The sequence below is a fragment of the Carcharhinus amblyrhynchos genome, chromosome 1 (assembly GCF_965287045.1).
Source record: "Carcharhinus amblyrhynchos chromosome 1, sCarAmb.v2.hapA, whole genome shotgun sequence".
NCBI lineage: Eukaryota > Metazoa > Chordata > Chondrichthyes > Carcharhiniformes > Carcharhinidae > Carcharhinus > Carcharhinus amblyrhynchos.
The window spans coordinates 54,554,551-54,574,172 of NC_137324.1; the positions used below are offsets into that span (position 1 = coordinate 54,554,551).

The 19,622-nt window shown below is 43.4% G+C and overlaps 1 protein-coding gene across 1 annotated transcript in view; it reads right to left on the reverse strand.

The window, feature by feature from the left end:
* dcc (DCC netrin 1 receptor) overlaps positions 1-19,622 on the reverse strand; it is an 844,821-nt gene that overhangs the window by 595,384 nt on the left and 229,815 nt on the right. The window lies entirely within an intron of this gene.

Here is a 19,622-nt window from a genome sequence, read left to right on the forward strand (position 1 = left end):
GACAGAGAAAAGGTCATTGATAAAGCTTAAGATTGTTGGGCCTAGGACACAGCCCTGAGGGACTCCTGCAGAGATGATCTGGAGCTGAGATGACTGACCCTCCACAACCACAATCATCTTCCTTTGTACCAGTATGACTCCAAACAGCAGAGGGCTCCTTGATGTCACACTTAGTCAAATGCAGCCTTGATGTCAAGGGCTGTCACTCTCAACTCATCTCTAGAATTCAGCTGTCGTCCATGTTTGAACCAAGGCTGTAATGAGGTCAGAAACTGAATGATTCTGGCATCACTTAGCAGGCTATTGCTGAGCATGTGCTGCTTGTTAACACTGTTGATGGCCCCTTTCATCATTCTACTGATAATCGAATCTTTAGTACTATTGCCAGAATGTTATCAGGACCCACTGCCTTTGCAGTATCCAGTGCCTCCAACCATTTCTTGATGTTATGTGAAGTGCATCCAATTGAAGACTGGCAGCTGAGATGTTGATGACCACTGGGGGAGGCCGAGATGGATCATCCAGTCGGCACTTCTGGCTGAAGGTTGCTGCGATTATTTCAGCTTTATCTTTCATACTGATGTGCTGGACATCCCATCATTGTGAATGGGGATATTTGTGGAGCCTCCTCCTCCACTGAGTTGTTTAATTGTCCACCACCATTCTTAACTGGATGTGGAAGGACTGCAGAGCTTAGATCTGATCCATTGGTGTGGGATCACTTAGTTGTGTCTATCACTTGCTGTCTATGCTGTTTGGCATGTAAATAGCCCTGTGTTGTAGCTTCACCAGGTTGACATCTCATTTTCAGGTATGCTTGGTGCTGCTCCTAGCATGCCTTCCTGCTCTCACCATTGAACCAGGGTTGATCTCCTGGCTTGATGGTAATGGTTGAGTGGAGAATATGCTGGGCCATGAGGTTGTAGATTATGTTGGAGTGCAGTTCTGCTACTGTTGATGGCTCACAGCACCTCATGGATGCCCAGCCTTGAGGTGCTAGGTTGGTTTGAAGTGTGTCCCATTTAGCACGATGATAATGCCACATAACACAATGGAGGTTATTCTCAGTGTGAAGGTGGGACTTCGTCCCCACAAGGACTGTACGGTGGTCACTCTTATTGATACTGTCATGAACAGATGCATCTGCAGCCTACAGATTGGTAAAGATGAGGTCAAGTATGTTATTTCCTCTTGTTGGTTCCTTCACCACCTGCTGCAGACCCAGTCTAGCAGTTATATCCTTTAGACCCGACCAGCTCAACCAGTGCTGCTGCCGAGCCACTGTTGGTGGTGGACATTGAAATCCCCCATCCAGAGTACATTTTGTGCCCTTGCCATTCTCAATGCTTCTCCAAGTGTTGTTCAACATGCAGGAATGCTGATTCATCAGCTGAAGGAGGACGGTATGTGGTAACCAATAAGAGGTTTCCTTGCCCATGTTTAACCTGAAGCCATGCGACTTCATGGAGTCTGGAGTCAATGTTAAGGACTCCCAGGGCACCTCCCTCCTGACTGTATACCACTGTGCTGCCCTCTCTGCTGCGTCTGTCCTGCTGGTGGGACAGGACATATCCAAAGATAGTAATGGTGGTGTCTGGGGTGTTATATGGAAGGTATGATTCGGTGAGAATGACTTTGTCAGGCTGTTGCTTGACTAATCTGTGAAACAACTCTTCCAATTTTGGCACTAGCCCCAGATGTTAGTAATGAAGACTTTACAGGGTCAACAGGGCTGGTTTTTTTTTGCCGTTATCTTTTCTGGTGCCTAGGTCGATACCAGGTGATCCATCTGGTTTCATTTCTTTGCAGAGGCTTTGTAGTGATTGTTATAACTGTGTGACTTGCTAGGCCATTTCAGAGAGTAGCTGAGAGTCAACCACATCGCAATGCCTCTGGAGTCACACGTAGGCCAGATCAGGTAAGAACGGCAGATTACCTTCCCTAAAGGACATTAGTGAACTAGATGGGTTTTTCTGACAATCAACAATGATTTCATGGTCATCAGTAGACTCTTAATTCCAGACATTTTTTATTGAATTCAAATTCCACCATCTGCCGTGGCAGGATTCAAACCCAGGTCCCTGGAACATTATCTGTGCTCCTGGATTAATAGTCAAACAATTATTCACTCAGCCATTGCCTCCCCCCATATGGTCTTCTGAATTTAAGTTTTAAAATTATTTTGGCTAAATTTCACACTAATAGCTATTAATTAAAGTAAAATGAAGCGGGGAACCCAACCCAAAAAGTGCAATGGAGTCTGGTTGATGGTTTGAAAACTACATGCGTATTCATTAGAGTTATGTTCCCTGCCCAGTGAAGCAGTTGAGGTTACCTCATTAAATGTTTTTAAGACAAGGATAGATACATTTTTGAACAGTAAAGGAATTAAGGGCTATGGTGAACCAGCAGTTAAGTGGAGCTGAGTCTACAAAAAGATCAGCCACAGTCTTATTGAATTGCAGAGCAAGCTCGAGGGGCCAGATGGCCTACTCCTGCTCCTAGTTCTTATGTTCTTATGTTCTTATTATGTCAGAGTGGGAGAAGTACAGAGTTCGGTGCCTCAGGGCTCAGGACTGGAACCACTAATTGTTTCAATTTACATTAATACCCTGGCTTTGGAAACTGAATACAAAGTAATTGAATTAGCAAATGATACAAAACATGAAGCAATGCAGTAGAAAGAGGCAGCTCAAAGTTGGACCAAGGATGTATGTGGGTAGAACAGCGGCAGATGATACCTAGTGCAAATGAAGGTAAAGTGCTGCACACAGGAAGGAAAATAGACAGTATGTTTACTCCACGGTCATCAACCATAATTTCTTGCTGTTTTTGATGCCAACTTTGCTGCTGAGTATTCTCAACAATTCTTGTTTTATTTTAGATGTCTGACATCTGCAGCATTTTGTCTGCTCACACTCCATGACTGGTGATGAAATAAATCAGAGTGATTTTGTTTGAGACCTAGGAATTCTAGTACACTTAATGCCAAATATGTTCAACCAATGGAGAGGAACAATCAATAGAGTCAATAAGATGCAGAATCGGTAGAATGCAAGTCAGAAGAGGTAATGATCACACTTCCTTGTGCTTTGTTCAGTTAGGGTCACTGGAGGCAGCCCAATGCGTCACAAGGGTTATACTAGTGACAGGAGTCTGAGTTATGAAAAGAGAATGGAAAATAATGGATTGTATTTCACCTGTCCCCACCAAGTGTGTCTTTGGCAGGAAGGGCACCTGAAATAGGGCAGGTGCCAGCCCACCCCACCCTCTCACCCCCCCCCAAACTCATCTCCATAACACAGTGGATGCCAAAATCACTAGCCTGCTTGCCAAATGTAAATAAATAGTTACAGGTGAAGTGAGCTTGGCTATACACTGCCCATGCCGTATTTTGGTTCTCATAAGCAGGTGGGTGGGAGTGAGAAGTCCATTTATCAAAGAGGATTTTAAAAGAGGGGAAACGAAAGAGTAGTACTTTCTTCAGGGGAGGGGGGTGACCTTCGCCCAAGCGAGAAAGACTCCCTTAGATCGTACCCCCCCCCCCCACTTCCTTCTTACCTGTCTGATCTCCAAAATTCACCTACTCCCTTAGCTGACCAATACTCAAGACTTACATCACTACAGGATCACTGGACCTTCTTTGGACTGACTGCAGTCCAGGCAGACCCAAAACTGAGTTCTTGGTGCTGCTGGGTCAGCTGGAGCTGCAGTCCAATTGCGTGGGCCAGCAGCTCCTGACGGTAGGGTTTCCTCCCCAGTGAGGGATGGGTATTCTACCATGAGTCCACTAAACCTGCCCAAAGTGTTTCATGGTTGTGGCTAGGCTTACATGGAGTGAGTTGGCTTCCAAATGATTTCATTCCAGAGATTGGGGTTTCAGAGGGAGCCAAGCAGAAAAATACAGCCCATTATAAACTTGGAAAGGAGGTGTTTGAGGAACAATCTTATTAAGGTACATTAAACTAGAAAATTACTCTAAACTGTGGGATTGGAGCTATTAAATATGGCATCAAACTGGAAGAAGATACTTCTGAACAGATATCATGCAACTCATGATCAATTTGCAGAATAAATACCCAGATATCATGAAACTATTCTTCATATAAAGAATGATCAACAAGTGGAATTAATAACCATATTGGGGAGGAAAATCTCTGGCATTATTTGCTGAATGATTGCACATTATATCAACATTCTTAAATCTGTAGGTATCTTGGTATCTCAGTTAGGTTACTAAGAGATTTGCTTTCCATTGGTTTGCTCTATAAGCCTAAATGAAATGGAGAAACTATTGGTTTACAAGCAATCAACTCTCAGTCACCTGTTGTTCTACTTCATACTTCAAATTTTAACTTGGAGGCTGCCCAACATCAGACACTTTGGGTGGGATTTCCAGCCACGCTCTCCCCAAGACCGGAAAATCCTGCAACTAAGTCAACGGACCTTTGTATGTTCCTTGTCCCGCCCATTGCGACTGCCATGGCAGACGGGACAGGGAAACTTTGGCCCTTTGTGTAAGATTCTCTTGCGGTATTGCTATTGTCATGAAACAGTGAAGGGAGGCCTTTTCTTTGATGTCAACTGGCAGCATTTATAATCCCACAGGGAAGAAGGATGGACATACAGAAATGGGGGAAGGGGGGCAGGACTTTCTGCCCATGCTTGCTCCAGAAACCGGAAAATCATCCCCCCACCCCGAAATCAATGGACTTTTATATGGGGTACCCCAACACCCCCCCAACCCTCATCACCGCCCACTACAATTGTCCCCTAGGTTTCCACTGCATTTCCTGCAGTAATACCTATGGAATGGGAACAACTGCAAGGAGTCTCCAAGCGAAGGTGCCTGCTACCTAAAACCAGCCTTTGTAATGAATTAATAAAATGGCCCAATGCGAATAAAATATGTCAGTCGGTCCTGAGATATCACTTTTTCTCACCTTTAAGGCAATTAGGCAAAGCAGTCCTGCCTTTATAATGAAGAAGGTTACGTTTTGAGCTGCTGTATTGCATTTCCAGTTTAGATTTGAAAAGGAAAGTCACATCACCGTGGTAACATAGTATACCACTGACTTGATGAAGCCACCCCGCTGCTTGATTCCGTACGATAGACTTGTTCTATAGCATCGGCAGAGGCAGAGGGAGACAATAGTGGAAATATGCTTGTGCCTCAGGCACTGAAATTGTCCATCTCCTCCAGCATTCACAGCCAAATATGATTAAACTGCTGTGCCAGGATAAGACTTTGGTTCTTGGCTCTGAAATGTGGCCATGCTCAGGCATTGACCAATGTCTAAGCCTCCAAATGGCAGGCACAGAGCACACATATCTTTCTGGACCAAATAGAACCAGTCCCCCTTATTAGATAAGGTATGTGAATGTTCCCTAACCTCATTGCCTGGTTGTTGGTTATTGGAGTACACGGCCTATCTTATATAGAGAGACTGCAGTCTTACTCTGGTATTTGCTTTAACTAGTTTATTAACACTATAAATAAGATAGGTTACAGTGTAGATATGTCTCTCATGTTTATCTAGTTTTCCAGTGTTCCACTTTCTCTCCTGAAGGTCTAGCACGTATGTAATAGTGTGGTACCCTCAGGTGATGTAAAGACACTTCAGGCTTCATACAGGGGATTGCAGCTGATGGCTACCTTGGGACAGAGCCCCAGTTCTATATGCTTACTACATGGCTACACGGTGATTCTGCCCGAGAGAAGAATCTATCCTCTGGTGTGATTGGTCCCTCAAACTAGATGACCCCCCCCTTCTGCTGTACTGTCTTAAAGAGATAGACCCCATAATCACTGCAACATGGCTGCTGATGTCAGTGTTACATCATGGTCTACATCACTAACTATGAGGACGATTCTGTTAACCTTTTACACCACAGTGAGCTTGAGCAGGAACCAGTGTTGAGGATATTTTCAGAAAAGATTGATTTATTTAAGTTAGAGTTCTGTACCTCTTTGAATACACATTTCCCATTTACAAACGTCCTAGTGCTTCATTTCACCACACACTGACTTACACAACACAACCTGGTTTTAACTGGCTGGACCTGAAAGTGTAGCTAGAAGGAATAACCCTCATGCTTTCAATCCTACATCCAATCACTGTGAGCTGCTGCCAATTGATTTGATTCTGATTTGATTTATAATTGTCATGTGTATTAGCATACAATGAAAAGTATTGTTTCTTGCGCGCCATACAGATAAAGCACACCGTTCATAGAGAGGGCAATGCGAGAGTGCAGAATGTAGCGTTATAGACATAGCTAGGATGTAGAGGAAGATCAACTTAAAAGAGATCGAATTAAAGCATTGTTAGATAGTTTAAAAGAGTTAGAATGAAGTTTTAGAAGCATAGAACAAGAGTAAAAGTTAGAATTAGAAGGTATGCAAGAAGTGACCTCGGTCTGGCGCCATCTTGGATTTAGCATGTCTCTGCCCTTCTCTGCTGATCCCTTCAACTGCCGTCCCTGAGCTTATTCCCTCCAGCAAACCATGATTCCTCACTCTCCCAATACACCCAAGGCTTGATCTCAAACAACCCTGAGACGCGTGCCTGAATTTCCAAGCTCTAATATCTAACTAGCTCAGTTGGCTAGTTGGCTAGAGTGTGGAGCAGAATGACACCAACAGCATGGGTCCAATCCCTGTACCCACCACATTGGTTCATGAAGGCCTGCCTCGTGCTTTATCTGGAGTGATGCCCCTCAAGCTACATGCACACTTGTCTGTAACAGAAAGAGATGTCCATATTCCTTGAAGACGGTGGTTCATTCTCTTACCTGTCTCTAACTGTAAACCACCTGATATAGCTGATATTGTTTGGAGGAAGGAAGAAATATTTGGGAGTCTTTTTTTTTAAACGGAGATTTAGTTCTTGGGACAGCCTCACTCATTAAAATTTGGGCACAGATGAGGAAAGCTGTTCAGGTTATCCTCGCTCGCCCATTAAGGAAGCACACACAGCCTCTCCGTCACAACCTCTAGCTGCTTCTTAAATGATTTGATCTGGAGTAGTTCTAGTACACTGCACATCTCTCAATTTATAAACCCATAAATGTGCCCTGAATAACCAAACGGCAGAGCTCCTTTAAGGATGCAGCAGGCCTGCAATCAGTACATCTGACAACCTACAATGCCAGATTGGCGCACCCGCTTCAGGAGCTGTCACATTATCCCAATGTGAAGGGGTTTTTACGATCCATCACGGACACACACTGAGCAAATTAGTTTCAGATGAAGGTGCCTGTCCTATTGCAGGTTTCTCCACTTGAAGGAGTGTGTCTAAAGAAGATATAATGACCTATGCTGTATCAAAGCTTTGGATTAATTAACAACAAAGAGAATTGGATTACTGATGAGAGTAATTTTTATCAAGATTAAGGCTTTTGGCTGCAAAGCTGAAGTCTATAATACAAGGAACATTATCTCTGCACTGGGATTTAGGTTGACTCAGACTTTGTGCTCAGATGTAGAATGTTGAAAATCCTGAAGGTTTGAATCAAAATCAAAAGTAGGAATAAGCTGTGCTGCTGTGATGAGTGGATCGAGCTGGCATTGGACCAAGAGGCTGAACAAAACAACAGCCTCAAGGGAATCAGTTAACTCCAGATAATTCAAAGTTGTGTCTTTGTGTGTAAAAGGTAAAATTATCCATTAATTTCCATTAGGCAATGTAAATAAAATAACAAAATAGGATTTTAGTACCAAATGAACTGAGTTGCAAGGGCAGTATGGTGACACAGTGGTTAGCACTGCTGCCTCACAGGGATCCCTGTTCAATTCTGGCCTTGAATGTCTGTCTGTGTGGTGTTTGCACATTTTCCCCATGTTTGCGTGGGTTTCCTCTGAGTGCTCCCGTTTCTTCCCACACTCCAAAAATGAGCAGGTTAAGTGGATAGGCCATGCTAAATTGCCCCATAGGGTGGGATCTTACAACCTCACTCAGGCAAGAGCATGAATTCTCGCCCGAGATCAATGGAGATTTCCATTGTCAGATCCTCACCCGTGCCAGTTCTGTGGCAGGCAAGGTGGTAGAGTTCAGGCCTTCATGTTCCAAGATGTGTAGGTTAGGGATATTAGAGGAGTAAATATGTGAGACTATAGGGATAGGACCTGGGTGGGATACTCTGATGGAAAGTCAGTGTAGACTTGATGGGCCAAATGGCCTGCTTCTGCATTGTAGGGATTCTATGATCCTATGAATTTGATTCTAATTAAGGAGGAAGCTCAGATCCCAGCCTAAACATGGGCATCTACCAATGAAGACAATCCTACTTTTATCCTTTTTTAATATTCACTCTCCAGGTGCATGCATTGCAGTTGAGGCTGTGATTTACTTCCCATCTCTAGTTGCCCTGAAACAATAATGGTGAGTCCTCTTCTTGAGCTGAATTTATTTCTGGTGGCTTTTTTGATTCAAGTAAGTAGTTTTGCTTGGCATCTTCAACGTCAACCATATTGGTTTGGTTCTGTGTTTAAACATAGGCTCAGACCAGGCAAGGATTGACAGATTCCTTCCTCCTCAGGGAAACTAATGAACTGGTTGCGTTTTTATGACAACCTGTATAGCTTCATGGTCATATCTGCTGACACCAACTTATTTTTAGAGAAAAAAAAATTCAAATTCTTAAACATGTCATTGGAAGCAGTTGGCTAATAATGCTCTGGATTACTTGTTTAGTAATTAAACCACTACATTATCACTGAACCAAGGTCTCTTCTGTCAGCTCAAGTGGACATTAATGGGGTGAAATTAGGCACAAAGCCATCTAGTTTGAGGCTACATACATGAATTAGAAAAGCATTGGAATCACATCCAATATCATATTGGTTTCAGCAACTGTGGAGCCCTCCTGGTGGCTCATCAGCCCCAGAAATGCTCACAAGAGACTTGACATCTGTTTTAGGACACAAATCATAATTTGATCTGCCCTGAACATACTGGACCTGCTGAGTCAGAATTGCCTGGTGACTTGCATCCTATTCAGTGGTCCTGAAAGTTTTTGTTTAAAGAAATGAATTACTTTAATGTGAAACTAGGAGGAGCAGATTTGGTCTTCCTGGCTGGATTGTTGCTGGTCATGAATATGTCCTATTACCAATTTCTACCTTTCCACACACCATGGTCAAGGACGGATTATTTGAGTCCAGTGGTGGGCAGGTTAATCAAGTGTGCTCTGACCTGGATGGTGGTAGTTGTTGTGACAACACCAATCCAAACAACCAGTGACTACACCATCCTGCTGCTGACCTGAATCTTAAAAATGGTGGATAGACTTTATGGAGTCAGGATTCTTTAGCCTAGCCATTGTAACACAAGAATTTGGCTCCTTGAGCCTGCTGTACCATTTGATAAGTGGCCTCAGCTATACTTTCCTCTCCACTGATCAGCTTTGCTTTCCTTAATTATCAATCTATTTAACTAAGCCTTAAAAATATACAATAACAATGCTTCTTTTCTGCCAGCTGGGAAAAAAAATTCCACAGATGAATGACTCTGAGAGGAAAAATTTCTCCACATCTGTTTTAAATGCGAGATACCTTTATTTTTAAACTGTGCTACTTTATTTTGGTCTCTCTCATAAGGTGAAACATCCTTTCAGCATCCATTCTGTTCAGCCTCCTCAAAATCTTATATGATCACCTCTCATTCTTCTATATTCAAATGAATATAGGCTCAACCTGCTCAACCTTTCCTCTTAAGATAACTTTCTAAATTTCTAAGAATCATTTCAGTGAGCCTTCTTTGTACCACTCCTAATGCAATTACATCCTTTCTGAAGCAAGGAGCCCAAAATTACACAGAGGACTCCAGATGAGATCTCAGTTTTGTTCACCTATAGGAATGTTTCCCCACTTTTTTAGCCGACTCCTCTTGCAATAAATGCCAATATTTCATTTGCCCTCCTATTCATTTGCTGCACATGCATACTTAATCTCTTGTGATTCATACACCAGGACTCCTCTGTACTGCAGAGCTCTCTGGAACCGAGATGAGTAGGATCAGGATTGTGCGGACCAGTCAGGGGAGGGGATGGTTGGTGAGGGCAATGGGTGTTGCTGCAGGGATTGCCTTCTGTGGGTCACAGAATGCCTGATTAAGAAGTCTCCGTCAAACCCAGATCCACAAGGAGGTCACCAGGGCATATCAGCTGTCTCCTTGCAGGTGAAGAGCTCATCTGCAGTTTGTAAATTAGCAATGACTTCAGAAAGAGGTACTTACATGGCCCTTAAATAGCTACTTAAAGGCTGGAATTGGCCTCTAGGAGGGAGAGCAGTCCACCTGGTGGACTGCTTTTAAGATTCTTGTCACTGTTGGAAAGTAACAGACATACCACCCTTGACTTCCCATCCAACTTTTTGACCCCTTCATCTCCCAGCCTACTTTCTGAAGCCCCATAAAATGCTGATTGCAACGGACAATCAGGAAATCCATCTGTGTGGATTTCTTGATAACTTGTTTAGGGATCTTAAGTACAGCGATAACTTTCTGTCCATCTCAGACATTGCACTGATTAAATTCAGACTATTGGAACGATAACTATACAGACAATCCAAATACTGATCTAACTTGAGCCACGGAATCCCTGCCCAAACTCTTTGAAAACCAGAAACATTTTCACACAAAAACCTAGCAACAGAATAATCTGCAATGATCGACAGTGAGCTATTTTTCTGCCATTAGGAATTACCCCAGCTCATGGAAGAATTCAGCAGTCATCATGCATGAAGCTTATAGCATATTGTACTAATCCTTATTTTGGTATAGTTGTAATATAATACTTGCAAAGTGACATTGCTTCAGAAAATGCAATTTTTCTGAATATCTTCAAAGGAAAATCCATATTGACAAATCCTTCCAAATAATTTTTAGCAAGCGCAAAAAAATTCAGCACCAAATTTCAAATTTATTTGGATTGTGACAGTGATTGTTACATTGAAATAATCATCATTAAATGCAATCTGCTTACCTCCCAATTTGAGTTTCTCCTCCTCTTGCAACGCATTTGGCTCTCTTTGTTTACTTTACATTATTATGGTCAGAATTCCTATTAACCTTCTTCCAGGTTCCTGTCAAGCAATTATGTCCTTTTAGATGCTCTTCCCCCTTTCATGTTGCAGTCCCATCAAGTAACTTGATTATGTGGGGCCAATTAACTCTGGATTGGCTATGAGCACTGTCTGATGTTTTAGGCTCACGAAAGAGTGCCTCTCCATCACGGTGAAAATCTCAGAAATGGATGAAATTTCAAAGTCCTGCCCCTGAAATTGGCATTTCCCATCTTCACAGGGACTGGAGTTCAGCAGGAGATTTTTGCCTGTGAGATTCATGGAGGCAACTGGCCAGTTAAGTTATCAGCAGCCTCCATCAAAGTGACATTTTGAACAAACAGGAATGTGAAATCCAGAATCTGCAGATTAGAACAGGTAAGAGAAGGTCTGAATTTGATGAAAACATTTAGATATTAGAGAACTCCTTTGGTTAGGGTTTTTTATAGAATTGATTTTGTGGGATCAGGATGGTGAGTGGTTTGGAGGGGAACTTCCAGGTGGTGGGCTTTCCATGTATCTGCCGCCCTTGACCTTCTAGACGGTAGTGGTCGTGGGTTTGAAGGGCGCTGCTTAAGGAGCCTTGAAGCCTTGATGAGTTCTTGCAGTGCATCATGTAGATGATACACTCAGCTGCCACTGTGTGTTGGTTGTGGAGGGAGTGAGTGTTTGTGGATGGAGTGAATGTTTGTGGATGGAGTGCCAATTAAGTGCGCTGTCCAGGATGATATCAAACTTCTTGAGTGTTGTTGGAGCTGCACCCATCTATTGATTTGATTTACCATTGTCACATGTATTAGCATACAGTGAAAAAGTATTGTTTATTGTTCACTATACAGACAAAGCACACCATTCATGGAGAAGGAAAGGAGAGAGTGCAAAATATAATGTTACAGTCATAGCTAGGGCATAGAGAAAGATCAAGTTAATGCAAGATAAGTCCATTCAAACGTCTGATGGCAGCAGAGAAGAAGCTGTTCTTGAGTCGGTTGGTATGTGACCTCAGACTTTTGTATCTTTTTCCCAACGGAAGAAAGTGGAAGAGAGAATGTCCAGGGTGCATGGGGTCCTTAATTATGCTGGCTGCTTTACCGAGGCAGTGGGAAGTGTAGACAGAGTCAATGGATGGGAGGCTGGTCTGCGTGATAGATTGGGCTACATTCACAACCTTTTGTAGTTCCTTGAGGTCTTGGGCAGGGCAGGGACTATACCAAGTTGTGATGCAACCAGAAAGAATGCTTTCTATGGTGCATCTGTAAAAGTTGTTGAGAGTCGTAGCTGACATGCCAAATTTCTTTAGTCTTCCGAGAAAGTACAGACGTTGGTGAGCTTTCTTACCTATAGTGTCGGCATGGGGGGATCAGGACAGGTTGTTAGTAATTTGGACACCAAAAAACTGGAAGCTTTCGACCCTTTCCACTTCGTCCCCGTTGATGTAGATAGGGGCATGTCCTTCTCCATGCTTCCTGAAGTCAAACACAGTCTCTTTCGTTTTGCTGATGTTGAGGGAGAGTTTATTGTCGCCACACCAGTTCACTAGATTCTCTATCTCATTTATGACACTCCAGGTGCCATTTCCTGACACCTAAAATGAATGAATTGGCTGAACACTGACATCTATGATGCTGGGGACCTCTGGAGCAGGCCAAGATGGACCATCCACTTAGCAAGGCTGACTGAAGACTGTTGCAAATACTTCAGCCTTGTCTTTTGCACTGAAGTATTGGGCTCCTCCATCATTGAGGATATTTGTGCAGCCTTCTGCTCCAGTGCGCTTTTAAATTGCCCCCCACCATTCACGACTAGATATGGCAGATCTGCTGAGCTTAGATCTGATTTGTTCGTTGTGGAGTTGCTTAGCTCTGTCTATTACTTGCTGCTAATATTGTTTGACATATGAGTAGTCCAGTATTGTAGCTTCACCAGGTTGACTTCATTGAATCAGGGTTGATTACATGGTTTGATAGCAATGGTAGAATGGGAGATATACTGGGCCATGAGGTTACAGGTTGTGGTTGTGTACAATTCTGCTGCTGGTATTCTCCAGCCGTTCATGCTCCATTGCTGCTGCCAGCAAGAACAGAGAATTTAGCTTGCAGTCAAATCTCCATTCACTGCAGTGGGACTGGAGAATTCCAGCCACAAGCAAGGTCAATACTTGTAAGCATGACTATGTTAGGCTGATGCAGCTGTGTAAGGTGCTGGTGAGGCCACACCTGGGAGTACTGTGCACAGTTTTGGTCTCCTTACTTGAGAAAGGATATACTGGCACCAGATGGGGTACAGAGGAGATTCACTAGGTTGATTCCAGAGTTGAGAAGGTTGGCTTATGAGGAGAGACTGAGTAGACTGAGGCTGTACTCATTGGAATTCAGAAGAATGAGGGGAAGTCTGATAGAAACATATAAGATTATGAAGGGAATAGATAAGATAGAAGCAGGGAAGTTGTTTCCACTGGCAAGTGAAACTAGAACCGGTGGGAGGGGGGAATGGCCTCAAAATAAGGGGGAGCAGATTTAGGACTGAGTTGATGGGGAACTTCTTCACCCAAAGAGTTGTGAATCTGTGGAATTTCCTGCCCAATGAAGCAGTTGAGGCTACCTCATTGAATGTTTTTAAGGCAAGGATAGATAAATTTTTGAGCTGTAAAGGAATTAAGGGTTCCAAGGTGGTGAGTGGACAGGTAAGTGGAGCTGAGTTCACAAAAACATTAGCCATGAACATATTGAATGGCGGAGCAGGCTCAAGGGGACCCGATGGCATACTCCTGCTCCTAATTCTTATGTTCTCATGTTTTTATGCTTAACCAGCCCATGAGACAACTCTCCCAGTTTTGGCGCAAGCCCACTTATGTTAATAAGGATGACATTTTAGAGTTTAATTGACTTTATAGTCACTTTGATTCAAGTGAGTGGCTAACTAGGCTATTTCAAAGAGCAGTTAAGAGTCAGCCACATTACTGTAGTTCTGAAGTCACATGTAGGCCAGAGCAGGTCAAGGCAGCAGGTTTCCTTCTCTAAAGTATGTTAGTGAACCAGGTGGATCTTTACAATCAACAATGGTTTCATGGCCATCATCATGCTTCAATTCCAGATTTTATTGGATTCTCTGCTGAGTGGAATTTGATCCCGGATCCCCAGAGTATTATTCTGGGTCTCTGGATTATCAGTCCAATGCCAATATGCCACTGCCTCCTCCTGGTCCAAGGGTCACCTCTGTGAAAGTAAGGCACCATTTGGGAGATATAAGGCACCCACTGACACTGTCAAGTATGTCAAAGTTGCTAAAGCTGTCCTGAAATTGTCATCCAGGAAGTGTCAAAGCTATCAAGGGGCTGTTCAAGGATACTAGGTGGGTTGGCATGGTTGTGGTTAGGGCAAGAAGTCATGGATTGGTATGAGTTGGCACTAGGTGGGCATCTGGGATATGGGATAATGGGGATGGGTGGAGGGCAGTAAGTTGGCATGGGAGTAGGAGCATCATGGGGGTCGGTGAGGGGGCATGGTGGTATAATTTGGCATGGATGGGGCATAGGGTTTGTATGGGGATGAGGACTGTAGGCACGATTTTGCATTCCATGATCACTTTTTTATTTAAGCACACTGCCGGAGCACAGAGTCAGGCCTTCAACCCAGCCCTCTCTACACTTGTGTGTTCATTCCAGGGTCACATGCTTCAAACACTGTTTCAGTCACCACCACCACTACTCAAGTCCAACTCAAAGTCCAACTTGAGGCAGACATTTTTCTAAAGATCAGGGGCCAGATTTTCCAGGCTGCACTCACCCCAAAGCCAGAAAATCCTGTCTGAAGTCAATGGACCTTTGCATAAAATATAGATTTTCAACAAGAAAAATGAAGGAATATTTTGACAAGAAAAGTCTTCCTCCTAGATTTTTCTTTTTCTACAGCCTGGAAATTATTCTGTGTGAATATCATTCCTGAAAGGTCTGACTCTAATTTTTAGATACATACGAATGTGCAAACAAGGATTTGGCATGGATGAGGTTAGGGCAAGATTTGTAGATCTAGTGCAGGGGGGAGATATATAATAAATGGCAGAACCATTAGGAGTATAGACACACAGAGGGATCTGGGTGTGCAAGTCCACAGATCCTTAAAGGTGGCAGCACAGATGGAAAAGGTGGTGAAGAAGGCATATGGCATGCTTGCCTTTATTGGATGAGGCATAGAGTATAAAAGTTGGCATATGATGTTGCAGTTATATATAACATCGTTAGATCACATTTGGAATACTGCGTCCAGTCCTGGTCACTGCACTACCAGAAGGATGTGGAGGCTTTGGAGAGAGTGCAGAAAAGGTTTACCAGGATGTTGCCCGATATGAAGGGTATTAGCTAAGAGGTGAGATTGAGTAAATTAGGGTTGTTCGCCCTGAAAAATGAAGGTTGAGGGGGAGACCTAATAGAAGTTTATAAAATCATGAAGGGCACAGATAGGGTGAACAATTGGAAGCTTTTACCCAGGTCAGAAATGACAAACTCAAGGAGTCACGAGTTCGAGGTAAGGGGGGGACAAGATTCAATACAGATATGCGGGGAACGTTTTTTACACAGAGGGTGGTGGGGGCCTGGAATGCACTGCCAAGCAAGGTGGTTGAGGCCAACACGCTAAGATCATTTAAGACTTATCTAGATAGCCACATGAACAGACTGGGAATAGAGGGATACAAACGGATGGTCTAGTTAGGGACACATGATCGGTGCAGGCTTGGAGGGCCAAAGGGCCTGTTCCTGTGCTGTATTGTTCTGTTTTTGTTCCTCATTGTAGGCATAGGCCAGTCAGCCCCTCAAGCCTGTTCTGCCATTTAATAAGATCATGGCTAATCTGGTAGTAATCTCAAATCTGCATCCCACCTACAATGATAACCTATCACCCCCTGCCAAGATGATCCCTAGATTCCCCAATGGCGAAAATCATTTTTCTCTATCTACCCTATCCACTCTCCTTCATTTTTTTTGAAACCTTGATTGAAGCACACCTTAACTTTCCAAATATTAGGGAATACAACCCTAGTTCATATAACCTCTCCTTGTAATTTAATACTTAGAGACCAGATATCATTCTGCACTGTATTCTATTCAAGACCAGTCTATCCTTTCTATGGTGTGATGCACACACAGAACTTAGTGTTCCAAGTGTTGTCTAACCAGTGCTTTATTTAGCTAAAGCGTGAATTCCTCTTTGTATTCTAGTGCTCTTGATAAGAAGACCATCATTTCATTAGCCTTTTTGATTATTGTGCTTTTCATTCATGGTGCTTAAATGATCTATGTACCTGAATGTGTAAATTGTTTTGGATCTCCACGATATCTCAATTTTTTGCCATTTAAAAAGTCACCTGTTTCATCCTCTTTTAGGGTCCAAAGCAGATGACCCCAGTTTCACTCCCACTACAATCTGTCGCCGAAATTTTCACATTCACTTAATCTATCACTATCTCTTTGTAATTGTTTGCTTCAGTCTACATGCTGAGAATGCCACATATCTTCATGTCATCAGCAAATTTGCATATGTGATTTTCTAGTCTTTCATCTAAACTATTCATAACTATGCTGAATAGTATCGTTCCTTCACTGCCACTGTGTCAAATCCTGGAATTGGCTCTCTAACATTGCCCTGTCCAATATATCAGTGGTCTCTTCAAAAAATTAAATCAGGTTTATCAGGCATAACCAGCCATGACAAATCCATCTCTGCTTTTCGATCAGCTGAAACTTTTCAAGATGTTCAGTCACCTTATCCTTAATTATAGACTCGAGCAATTTCTGAACACTAGACATTGGATCTATCGTTTTCCTCTGTCATCTTTCTTAAATAGGAGGGACATGACCAATTTTTCAATCTAAAGAAACAATTCAAAACTGACAGAACTTTGGAAGATTATAGTTAGGACATCCATAATGGTCTTCCCTACTTCCTCTAAAACCTTGGGGTGGATCTGGTCAGGGGATTGTTGCTTTTTGGAGCTATTGTTGTTTTTATTACTATTACATTGCTTATGTTAACCTCCTGTATGTTAACTTCCTGTCCTAGATTCAATATTTATTTTCCTAGCAAAAAGAGAAAGTGCTGAAAAATCTCAGCAGGTCTGGCAGCATCTGTAAGGAGAGAAAACTGCTGACATTTCAAGTCCTTTGTCAAAGCTCAATATTAGTTTTGTTGGGATGTCTGGTATTCTGACCTCTATCTACCTCCATTGTAAATGTGATGCAAAGTAATTATTCTGTGGGAGGGGAGAGTTTTCCTGCCACATCCGCTACAGGAATTGTACCAAGTGGGAAGTGGACCATGCAAAGGTCAGTTCACTTCAGGTAGGATTTTCAGGTTTGGGAGTGAGTGCATCCAGAAAATCCCGCCGAGGTATGTCTGGCATTTGCTTATTTTCATTGACAATGTCACCATTACCTGTTTGCAAGGGTATGATATTTTCCCTGAGTAACCTCTGGTCCACAACAAAACTAAAAATAATGTCAATTTTTGCATTCCTTGCACCTTTCTTTTCATTCTCCCTTTTTATAACCTTTGACATCTATTTGAATGTTCTTTGTATGTTTTCAGTTTGCCAGAATCTGTGCTAATATGGTATTGATGTAGGTTTTTCCTTTTAGTTTTATGTCATATCTGAGCTCTTTAGTTGTCCAGAGCTGTCATTTTTGACAAGTAAAACCCTCATCCCTTTGGGGCATAAATTAATTCTGAGTCATGTTAGAGTCACTGATCTTCCATAATTTAACTCATTAACAGATTTGTTCTGTTTACTTGGACTGTTGCTGCATCATTTCATTGTTAACATTTATTATCTTAGTAGCTGTTTTGTGTCATTCTGGTCAGCAGGCAAGAGTTTTGCATCCAGCTGTCAAGGTCATCAAAATGGTAAGTATTCTTATTGCTTCTGTTTGTCAAAGACTTCACAATAACACAGTCTCAAACATTACACATCTCGGGGGCAATTCCCCCAGCCCACCGCGCTGCTTGAGTAGCGCAGTGGGCCAGGAGACATCAGTGGGCTTCCCGCTGGGGGTCACAGCCTCTGTGTGTCTCCGGTGCTGAAATCCACACCGATTTCTGATTTCAATGTGAAAATTAACATTTGACATTTCATTAGCAGGCCAGAAACTGAAGTCTCCAGGTCTACTGGTGTTCTCTCCCTCCTCCCCCCAGCTGGGGTTGTTCCCTCCAGCAGGTTCCTCTCCTGCTCCCCACTAACAGGGAACAGGTGGCCTGACCCTGCTGGACGGAAAAGAGACCATTGAGGTGCCCCATAAAAGGTGGGGTAAAGGGGGGGGAGGTGCCACTTGGGCAGTGCCAGCCTGGCCTCCTGGCACTGTCCAAGGGATAAGCTGACGATACCCAAGGGGCACCTTGGAACTGCCCGCCAGACACCAGGCAGTGCCAAGGGACTGGGGCCAATGGGGCTTACTGGGATGTGATGGGTGAGAGTCTGGGATGATCGACTGCCACTCTGCACTTGGAATGACTGGGAGAATAAGAGAGCAGGTGATCAGGATTGGCCATCCGGGGGTGGCAGGGGGTGGCAATTGTTGGGGACAGTTGGGGCTTGCCAGGGGGTGGATCAGGAGGTTGGGACTGGCCGAGTGATGGGATTGGGGTATCAAGGATGGCCAGGTAGGGGGATCAGGAATTGGGGATGGCTGAGGAGAGGCGGGGGGGTGGGAGGGTGGCATTCGGGGAGATCGGGCATGGCCATATGGGAAGCAGGGTGGGAGACATGGGGGCTGGCCTGGGGAGGTTCTGGAGACCAGCAATCTTGGGTGGCAGGGTTTTCGAGAAGGCCAGTGATGAGGTTTGCAGGGCTGGCAAGTGATTGGGAGGCAATGCGGGGCCACTACATAAGCGCCAATGTGCATGCTGACAGATCGGTGCATGTGCAGTTGCTTGCTCCACACTATGCTGCTGGCCTCTCGGGTGGGAAAAGTCCCACTCCCTGATTTTCACAGTGAATTACGCTGAGGCTGAAAAAACCAGCAGTATTTATTCCCATTTTCCTGTAGGTTGGGGGGCTCAAATTTTTTGTGAAGAATCCCAGCCCTCATGTTTAAGAATTAAAAGAATGTTCATAAACTACTGGATATCCTTGAGTGCTGTATTCAGCTCATTGAGGTTGTATGATCATTTAAGTTTTCTCTTAGGATTTGAACTGATCATTTGAGCTATCCTTGCCCAAACTTTTATTTCTCTCATCCCTCTAAACCAGATATCCAGCCATTTCTTGTTCAGCTGGAACCAGGGTGCGAGGTATGAATACATTTCTACAAATGAGCTACCTTTTTCCTTCAACTTTCTTCCCTTTCCTCCACTGAACCACATTGGTAAAAATCTTCATGAGCGCCATTCAAGTTACTGCTGTCAGGTTTTTTTTCCCATTTCCTTCCAATTGATCAGTGTGTTAAGGGAATGTTATACTGTGACTTTCTATCACTATCCTGCTCGAATCCTGCTCTTGTAAGAGAGAGTAGCTGAAATTGAAGGACAATCAACCACTATGTTACTGCCTGCACTCCATTTCCCTTCCA